We start from the raw sequence: 11,485 nt of genomic DNA, 5'->3' as shown, positions 1-11,485 counted from the left end.
TGAGGAGGTTGGATATGTCTTTTGCCCTTCAATCTCGCCAAGTCCTCCTTGAGCTTCTCCACTTCTTGCTTGAGCTCATCATTATCTTGTGCAATAAGTTCATTAGATTTTTCTACAATAATATTCTCAACACAAATCTCATTGCAAAGGGGGAGTTAAATAAAGCAATTAAATCATCACAAGAAATGGAAGTATCTACCTTAGGATTGAAATTAAATAGAGAGGTAGATTGCTTCAAATTGACCTTAGTTTGAGATTCAATGCACTCAAATTAGCTTTAAGCCCTTCATGCTCCTTATTTAGCAAATTGAATTTGCACAATAATTATTCATAATTAGAAACAAAGGTAGCATAAATGTCATTAAATGCATTGAATTTCTTAAGCTCTTTTGACTGTTTCTTAAGGGCCCTTTGTTGCTCCTTCATTAAATGAAATAGTTCACCATAAGAAGGAGAATCCTCATCCGATTCATCATCACTTACATCGCTATTCATACCTTTGCCCATAAGGTACTTATGAGATGGCTTGAGAGACGACTTGTGTGGTGATGATCTTGAGGAAGAGCTTCTCTTGGAGGAGTGGATGGTGATGCTCCCATTACTTGAGCTTTAATATTTATCATCACTCACTCATCTTCCTATGCTTACGAATGCTTTAGCTCTTCCCCTTGTCTCCCTCTTGTTCTTGGTCTTTTTCTTCTACTTCTTAATATGAACAATTGTTTTGACCAAGTCCTTCATGGAGATTGGATAATCAATCTTGCATTGATCTTCTTGATATTCTTCTCCACTTGTGGGATGAGCTTGCGACTTCGGGATCCATCTCTTCATCGCTTGAAGTGATTTGCTTATCTTCTTCATAGCTCTCTTCATCTTCACTTGAGCTTGACTCTTGCTCTTGTCTCTTCAGCCTTGCCTTTATGTGTTGATATTGAGCTTGCTTGCTTGTGAGAGTAAGGTTCTTGATGTCAAATGATGAAGAAGCTTCCACCCCTATGTTCATTTTCATCTCATGGGCGGTGATCTTGCCGAGCACTCGACTTAGAGTCATCCTCTTGATGTCGTTGTTGTCGTAGATAATGTAGACTATCAACTTATACTTTGGAAAAAAAGCTCTAAGTATTTTCTCACCACTTGATCATCTTTAATTGGCGTCGAACCTAACTCATTGATCTCATTCACAAGAATATTCAAACGAGAATACATATTATTAGCACTCTTATGGGGTAGTTGCTTGATGCCATTAAGCTTAGTAACAAGCACATAATATTTCTTATTGCGCATATCCTTTGTGCCTTCATGTATTTCAATGAGACTATTCCAAATATCATGTGTATTAGTGAGAGAATAAACACGATTGAATGCATCAACACATATAGATGATAAAAGGATACTCTTTGACAATGCATCTAATTGCCTCTCCTTGTTGGTGATGCAAGGTTTCATTCCTTCCTCGGTGACTCTCCAAACATCTAAACCTCTAGCTTACAAATAACAAGACATTAGAAATTTCCAACACGGAAAATTTGTGCCATCGAAAAGTGGAGCACTATGAGAATATATTCCAACCCCGAATGTCAGAACTTTAGGATTTTAAGCCTATCAAGAGCACGAGACTCTGATACCAATTGAAGGGAATTGAGAACGTTCTAAGAGAGGATGAATTAGGACACTTCAAAACTATTGGCTCCAAAACTTTCATAAGATAATCCTATATCAATTTCTATCTAAATATACTCTAGACTTATCTAGTGTGTCTACTTCTACCGCTTATAAGGATTGCAAGGTAAATTGCAAGTATGTAAATGCGAAAACGTAAATGAGGTAGAGAGACAAACTCAGCACGAGAGATTTTTATCCCGTGGTATCGGTGACACATAAGCCACCCCTAGTTCATGTTGGAGCTCCACAAAGGATATACTTTCGGTCTCCAAGTCTCTTCCGGTCACGACTCTTGAGATACCAAGTCACCAAGATAAGACATCAAGCACGATGAGCCACTACGCCACCAAGGTGAGGTCTCACCACTAACCTCTCTTCCGGTCACTTGTAAATCGTCTTCACTTCAGACCTTTAGTCATAAAGACAAGGGCCTCCGCGTCCCCATACAATCCTCTTGTCGTCGCTCCACACCAAGTCGGAGGGTCAACAAGTTATTAGCGTGTCACAAAGACTCCAAGGCGCTGGCGTATCTCTTGGTACACTTTTGGATCACTCCTTGATCTGCACTCTAGGTTGCAGCACCTAGCAACTCTTCTCTCTAGGCCTATAAGCACTAATCACTCACTAATGGTGTGCTTAATCACCTTGGATGAACACTTTATGCTCTTGGATGGCTTGAATGTCTTCTTAGGTGTACAAGGGTTTTTCTGGACTCCAGCAACTCCAAATGAATGAATGGAGGGGTATTTATAGCCTCAACCCCATGGATTAGCCGTTATCCCAACGGCTCACATATTATGTGAACACCGGATGATCCAGCGTTAACAGAGGTACAAGCACCGGACCATCCGGTGTGTACATTCTCAGAAACTAGCCGTTGGAACTCTACTCAGAGTTCTTCTGAACACCAGATTGTCCAATGTATCCTTCAATTCATCATCGGACTATCCGGAGAGTTTTCCTGAGCCCGACCATGCCAAACTTCTTCTTTGCACAAAATATTTTGGTGTGCACTATCTTCATCACCGGACCTTCCAGTGTGTAGAACTTCTTCTTTTCTGGGTTTTCCACACACTCTGTTAAATGCTCCGGTGAAACCTCCGGTGTGCATCACTTCATTACCGGACTATCCGGTGAGTATATCTTTGATCTTCTGCGCTTGGATTCTTCTCTGCAAGAATTAGTCTGGCGTACATCCTCTTCTGATCGCCAAACCTTCCGGTGAGTGCAATCCACTCTGACTCCTTCTGACAGAATTGCTCCGGCGTGTGCACTCTTTATCACCGGATCATTCGGTGAGGCAAACTACTTCTAGATATAATGCTCCAGTGAGTGCAATTTTTCCAACACTGGACCTTCCGGTGAGAACAATTTCTCTGTGACTTTTTCCAATTCAATCAAACTTTATCCCAGCTGCGGTAGTTTCTTCATGTATTGTATCTATGAGACCTACTAACATATATTCTTGACAAACATGTTAGTCCCACTGACTACGTTATCATTAATCACTAAAATCACAACCATAGCCTAATAGGTCCATTTTCGCTACACCGAGCAGCCTGCACCCTCTCTTCTTTCGTGAGGCGGCGTGGCGTCCTCCTTCCCACAGCGGGTGAGTCAACAACGAGTTGGTGGTAGCTGGAGTGGAGGAAGATGGCCGCCGGCGTGACAATCTCGGCGGGGAGATGGTGGAGCAGCCCGACGAAGCGCGGAGCACGGCTTAGCAAAGCTCCTAGTCTAGCTGGTGCGTCAGGGCTGCCACTGTAGCTGTGGATTTGTTCGGCGAGCCGGCGAGGTTGGAGAAGCACGACGGCCGGAGTGAAGAAGACAGTCATCAGAGAACTTGATTTCGACGAGGGGTGGCAAAACCGGCTTGGGGAAACAATAGAGGAGCTCCGAGGTACCTCCTTTTGGTGGATCTAGGTGAGTTTGGGGTTGTGGAGGAGCTATGGTGGAAAACTCAGTGCAGAGGTGAGCTCAGTGGGGAAAATAATGGAGAGAGAGAGAAGTGAGCTGAGAGGAACACGATAAGAAAAAGGTTATGGGTGAGGTGACAGGCATTCACGGTGTCCAGGGACAAGGGGAGGAGCATGTAGGAGTGAGGAACATGTCCAAATGGCGTGCTATGCTTAGAGGTAGGAATTGGACCAGATGGACCATTTTCATAGTAGGCCGACCCAGGCACGATCTATTTTTCACGCCGGGTCGGACCGTCCATCATGCCTAGTATCAAGGGTCAGCACAACTCATGCATCATGTGTCGGATTGGCTTGGCCTGCTGTACTCATGTCGTGCTATGTCATGCTTAGACTAGGCTGAGCCATGTAATGCTTGTGGCCGCCCAAAAAAGTGTAGCCCAAATCCCAACTCTAGACCTCACGAGTCATCACGTACGGCAAATCAGCAAAGAACTATCGATGCATGCATGTGATGAGTTGCTCTGGTAGCCCAGTGATCGATTGAGTTCATTCAACACACGGAAGGGAAGAAACGATCCTCTGTGCAGGAGCAGGACGACGGGTGGGGAGGCGTGGACTGTGGTGGTGATTTCTCCCATGCAAACGCATGTGAGGACGGGCCGGATGCCAGCATCTCACGCGCGTGCTTTTCGAGCCCAAAGCTCCTAGCCAACTAGCTCGGTAATCCTAGCGCGGTCGCGGGCAGTTGAACGGCACGAGACCAACAAGACCGCGCGGCGTGATGGAGACGGATCATGCGCCGCGCGGCCTGATTGGTGCCGATCTCCCTGCTCCTTCGCTCCCGTCCACGTCGATGAGATCTGATCGATGAGGTACGAGAGCGCTGCTGGCACTGCGATTGCGATTTCAAATATGGCTAAAGGAATTCCTGCCTGTGGTGCAAGAATGCCATGCAAGACGGTCGATTTTCTGCGGGTATATTTGAGGAAATTCTCACACTCCGAATGTTGATGATCAAAATTGATATAGAGTGAAGAATTTAGGAGCTGAGAAATTTAATAGATCTGAACATTCGGTTTTGGATCGAAACTTCTAGTTAAGTTTTTATCCGAATATTCGGTTTTGAATCAGAATTTCCGGTTAAATATTTTCTTCCAACTCGAGAACCACTTTCCGGGGAAGAATCGAATATTTCGACATGGTCGGAATTTCTGGTTTAGGACCGGAACTTACAGGTAAATTATTCTAGTTCAAACCGAGAACTTTATTCTGGGAGGAATCAAATATTCCGGCATGACTAGAACTTTCGATCGGGAACCGGTACTTCCGGTTTGAGTTGGATCCGAGATTTTAAAAAGAGGTAGAGTCGGATTTGAATGGGAGTTTTGATAGATTCTGACTCAAAACAAGACAAGATCATCCCTCCTTATAAATATAAAGGGTCATGATCGATTGAAGATGATCAACATCCAATCGAATCAATACAATTTACGTTTATCTCTCTTTTTATCCTTTGTGCCCTAATCCTACCTTTTCCAACCCTAATTGCTCTTCGTTCTTGATCTCTATGATCAAGAACAAGCCACCGGCCATCTATGTTCTGACAGAGTCCCTCTTGAGCATGGGTGACGACGAAGGTCCAGCGGTGTGGTGCCACGGCAATGATACTGCCCGTTGGGTGACCAAAATCAGAACTTCCGATCGGGAAACCGAAACTTCCGGTTTGTTCGGGAAGGTTTCGATTCGATTTGCACATGAGGTTCTCGGTATTTAACGTTACAACTTTTCAGTCAACACATTTTTTGGTGACTTCACTGGGGATAGAAGTTTTTTTTTTTACTCTTTCTTGGATGAATCCTAAAACCCTAGGTATGTCTACTTCAAAAATTGATAAAGATAACATCATCATGGTATCCTACGATAAGTTGCCGGAAGAAGTGCTTATGGCGATCGAAGCCGACTTGAAACATTATCGGCAACAGTTGCTCTCACGCTATGTGAAGACTCGACAAGGTATGTTTAAGAAAGAAGATTCTTCACCACCCAAACCCCTAAGGTACTGATCAATGTAAGTGTTCAACCATCTCCCTCGTATGAAGAAGTTGCTAGTATGATTGATCAATCTGTTGGTACAATTATAGCTAATAGTGTTCAAAAGATAGTTGATGATACATTGGCTGAAAATATTCGACCTTCAATTTTATAAATTCGTCAGGAACAAAATTTGAAAAAACCTCTTGCTAGTAATGTTAGTGCTCCAATTCTTTCTACTGTTGTTAACATTACCTAGCGTTTCTTATGCGAATTTGAGTAATCCTCATGACGGCCAAACTAACACGGGTGGTGTTGCATCTAATCATATTCCTTCTTATTGAAAGGACAATGATGTCGTCTAGAGGGGGTGAATAGGCATTTTTATAAAAATTCATCCCCTTTTGCCGTTGGCCTAAACTTGCAGCGAAATATAAACTAACGGATTTTTCACAAGTAAAAAACCTAAATATGCTAGGCCAACTAGTGCACAATCACTATAAATAAATGTGAAAGTTACAATCCTAGAGTGACAAGAATTACTCAATTCTAGCAAAAGATATGCCAGAAAGCACTAATTGAAAAAGGCAGAAAACACTGTTCACGAGGCGGAAAATACTGTTCGCCCAGATACTTCGAGTCAACTCGAAGTCTCCGAGTTGTATAGTTCCGGAAACTCTGGGTAAATTCGGATTCTCTGGGTTCTGTACAGAACTGAGCTCGAAACTGAATTTAAAGTACGCCTAAAGAGTTATAGCTCAAACCAAGTGATGTCGTGTGTTACAAGTGATGATTTCGAGTAGATCCACAGAGAACCTACGATCAGATACACACAAACAAGTAGATCGAGCAAAATGCACAAATGTTAAACAAGAACTCAAATGAAAGGGAACAAGAGAGGAGACACAAGATTTGTTTCCCAAAGTTCGGATTCACCACCGTGAATCCTATGTCTCCGTTGAGGAAGCTCCAATGAGCCGGGTCTCTTTCAACCACTTTCCTCTCCAAGCTCGGTCACACTTGAGCTTGGCTTCCACTCTTGATTTCTTCTCTTACGGAGGTGAAATCGAAACCTTCATAAACTTTCCCGCGGCTCACCACAAGCACGGGAGCTCACCGGGCAACACCTAGCTGGCTAGGAGGCTTCACATCCAAGAGTAACAAATGCTTCATAAACTTCTTACCGATGAACTCAAGTGCTGAAGATTGGATTTAGTTCACTTGCACTCAATCTTCTAATCTCACAACCCAACTCACTTTTCTTCTCAAATCTCTCACTAAAATGGAGTAGGAAGGAGTTCTTTTGGCTCTAAAATATTTTTCTTTCGGGCCCTTGCAGCAGCCCCAAAGGATGGGGGTGAGGGGCTATTTATAGCTCACCTCGAAAAACTAGCCATTACAGACTTCTCTGTACTGACTCGGAGTCTCCGGGTCAACCCGGAGTATCCAGGTAAGCTAAAGAAGGCAAAACTGAGCACCCAGACTCGGAACCTCACCCGGAGTATCCGGGTCAACTAAAAAGGCCCAAACCGAGACCCCTCCTCGTAACCTCATCCGAAGACTCCGAACAACTCGGATAATTCGAGTTAACCCGGAGTATCCGGATTCAGCAGAACTACCCACTGAAAAATGGCGATAACTTTTGATCCCGGAGTCCGATTTCGACGATTTTGGACTCTATGGAAAGCTTATTCAGGGGGCTACACATTCCAACTGAATTAATGACCTAAAACACATTGGATCAAATTAGAAACACTCTGAAACCTAATTCGTACACTTCCACACTTTTCGCTCCGAATTTCTAAAAAGAAACTCTCACATGGGTTTGGTTAGAAACTCTTGAGCACTGAGACACGACAATAAGCTCACATTGCATCCCTCTTAATAGTGCGGCATACCTATACTCAAATTCAAAGATAAAACTCAATTGAACCACTTTAAGCATTTGAAAACTTTCAAGTACCACTTCTTTCATTCAAACCTTGAGGGTTGCCAACTTTCATATATTCTTCACTCCATCTTTTCTTGATTCTTCACATGATTGATGCGAATCACTCATAGCTTCCCATGGCCTCACACGGTCTATTGGCGCAAAGCCTTCACTCGCTCTTCACCACCACCTTGGTTCTTCAGCGCCAAGCTATTTGCTTGCCCTTCACCACGGATGATCCATCGTAGCCGAGTCTTACTTGCCCTTCACCGTCTTGCCATAGAAAACCACTTTGTATTTGACATCTTCAAGGAATTCATTTTATCAAATACAGAGTCCACTCTTGTTCTTCACTCTTGGCATATATGATTTCAATTCAACTGATGCCTTTTTATGTATCCTAACCCTATCTCACTTTCAAGCACAAAACACATATGTTAGTCCATAAAACCTAATTGACAACTTTTGTACCTTAAGTTACTTGATCTTCACACGTAACTTATTAGCCTTCATGCATATTGTCAATCTTCATATAGAACCTAACCCACTCATTCTTAAGCACATAACACACGGGTTAGTCCATAAAACTCTATTGACAATGTCATATCTTTAGTTACTTAATCTCCACAAGTAGCTTACTCTTCAAGTTTATTGCCAATCTTTTTGAGCTTTTTCTTCTCCTTATGAGCATTACTAGGAACTCAATGACAACGATACATTTCTTTTGTTGTCATGGCATTTCTCAGGAAATCCATGATTCATCATTTATGCATCTCCTATGAAATAACCTAGAGCTCATCTATCTTGATGTATTTTCAATCTCCCCATTCACTTATAGCTCATGCATATCTCTCAATGCATTGCCTATGGAATAGCCTACTAACAAACTCAACATTATTGTTAGTCCATAGGTATTATCATTAATTACCAAAACCATACATAAGGGCTAGATGCACTTTCACTTATGCTATTAAAACTGATGTGACATAAAGCCCATATCGAACACCATATGTTAAGCACTATGCCTCTAGTTGGCTCAAACTCATAGAGCTGAAAGTTATCCTAATGTGTAAATACCTTTTTTTTATCAAACTGTAGCATATAGTATTCTACTTATACCTTCACAAGGATTAAGAATCTCTTATGAACCGATACCTGAAGAAAACTTTACTGTACCGCCTCCTATCACTTCTTATGTGCTGAATAGCTAACCCTAATCAAATTGTGGTCAATTACACCGAAATCATGCGAGAACAAATAGCCAATGTGCTAGAAGATCAATTCGGCTTACAAGTTAGGAGAAAAGCTCATGTACCAAAAGTCATAGCCTAGGCACTATGATATAATACCATATCCATGTGGTTTTAAGGCTCCTAATTTTGTAAAATTTACTGGGGAGGATAATAGAACAACTAGAGAGCATGTGAGTCAATTTCTTGCACAATTAGGTGAAGCTAGTTCAAATGATGTGCTGAAAATTAGATTATTTTCTTTGTCATTGTCTAGAATTGCTTTTACTTGGTTTACATTTCTAGCTCCTAATTCTGTACATGTGTAGTCTCAATTAGAAGAAAAGTTTCATGAATATTTTTTATAGTACTGATACTGAATTGAGGCTCTCACATTTAATGTTGGTTAAACAAAAATACAATGAACCCATTACTGATTATATTAGGAGGTTTAGAGATATAAAAAACCAATGTTTTAACTTAACACTTTCTGAAAAAGGATTTGCCAAATTAGTTTATTTTGATTTGTTGTCTTATCTTAAGGAAAAGCTAGAAGATTATGATTTTCAGGATGTTAGTGAAGTCTTGCAAAGAGCTCTGATACAAGAAAGCCGAGCCAAAGAGTCTAGAAATTTTCAAAAATCACATGATAAATCTAGAGTTGATCATCCCAATATGCACATGCTTGAATATGAATCTAAAAATTCAGACGACGATGATGATGTTGATATGTGGTCAAATGAGCTTGGTCTTCTAAGTCTAAACCATTCGTTTGCTCTGTTCTTAAGCCGATGCCTTCTAAGAATCGGCAAGAAAAAAAATTAAATTTACTATTGATGCAGCAAAGTGTGATAGAATTTTTGATTACTTGCTACAAGAAAAATAAATTAAGTTGTCTTATATCATGTAATTACTCCATTAGAAGAATTAAAAAGGCAAACTTATTGTAAATAGCATAATTCTTATTCTAATGCTACTAACAATTGTAATATTTTTCGTCGACAGATTCAATCGGCCATTAATGAAGGACGATTAAAATTTACGAAGATGCAAGTGGATAAGTAGCCATTCCTGGTTAATGTAATTGATCTCCAAGACAAAAGCATTAATTCGGCCAACTCAAACTAAATCAGCTAAAGGAAAAAAAATGTAATCGTTGGTGAAGAAATACCTAAACCTTTGGGAGAGAACAAAAATTTGCTAAAAGAAGTGCTACTTTAAAAGAATCCTGAAGGCAAAGATTCAATCAAGATTGTGATAAACACTTCAACTGTCGGGGGCATGTCAATGATAAACCAAAGATGATCAAACCAAAAAGCTCTGAGGTTGGAAAGTGGAAGGTTAATGAAGCAAAGGGATGTGATAAAGTTAAAAAGTTCAAGCCTATTTTTAAGCAACTTTTGTCCAAGTATGAGAAAGATAGGGTCATCTAGACCCATGTCAACCGACCAAATAATCTCAAGCAGTCAAAATCACCTTTGAAGCACAAAGTTCATGATCATCATCAATCAAAGGAGGATCTTGATGTTGCTATTTACCCACCACTTAGGCTGGTGCCGTGGCCATGGATGCCTCCTTCGATGTCTTTTCCTCCTTACCCGACTTGGGGCTATAACGGTATGTTGATGCCTCCTCCTCCTATTCAATTTTTTCCATCTCATCTGGGATGGATAGCACCATATGGGTCAGTTTTTGATAAAAATATCACGTGCTGTCCACAACCGATTGGGGCATAAAGGTCGGTCTAGTGATGTTCAACATGCTAAAAATGTGAAGAAAGTATACCGAGTCAATGAGAGTGGAGTTTCTATTCAAAATTCAAATTCTATTGTTGATGAGAAGAGGACCACTGCTACTGATATTATTGAGATTGGATCAATAAAAATAGTGGACAAAGAGCTTGGTAAAGGACCGATTATTATTAGCAATAAATCGATCAAGTCTGCAAATATATCTACTGTTGTTCATATTGTTCCAAAGGCTAATAATCATGAAGCAAGTAGCAGCAAACCGCTTTCTAAAAGCCAAGGTGGTGTCCCTCCTTCTTATCTCACACAAAAAAGAGAAGATTATAGCGGCTTTGTAAGCAAGAATTGATAGAACAATAAGCTGAAAGTGTGGGATGGTGCTTTCAATGTAGTTAAGCCTATGCAACCCGTCAAGCAAGTATAAAAACCAAAATTAGATGCAGTGACAGCTCCTACAACAACCCCTTTATCAACAACAACACCAATACCTATGCAAGAAGACAAGGAAGATAAAAAATTAATTGATTATGATGATTCTTTGATGCATACTAATGATGCTTCATCTACCGAAGGTATGGATGTCAATATGATTTTCATGTTACATTTATAATTTCATGCTATGGATGAAGGTGAAGTGGCTTAATTGAATTTAGGATCAAAAGAGGCTATTTTTGAGAAGCTAAAGGAGATGAATCGCACTTGAAACCCTTATATGTAAAAGGTCACATTAATGGAAAGCCAATTTCTATAATGCTTATTGATGGTGGAGCTGTAGTAAATTTGATGTTGTATTCAATTTTCAAGAAGCTTGGTAGGGATGATAATGAGTTGATGAAGACTAATTTGATGCTCAATGGATTTACGGGTGATTCTAATGAGACCAAAGATGTTATCTCTATGGAGCTTACTGTTGGGAGCAAGACATTATCCATCGCTTTCTTTGTCGTTAAAGTGCAAGGTAACTAT

Source organism: Phragmites australis, chromosome 4 (genome assembly GCF_958298935.1).
Source record: "Phragmites australis chromosome 4, lpPhrAust1.1, whole genome shotgun sequence".
NCBI classification, from domain to species: Eukaryota; Viridiplantae; Streptophyta; class Magnoliopsida; order Poales; family Poaceae; genus Phragmites; species Phragmites australis.
This window is presented reverse-complemented; position numbering follows the sequence as displayed.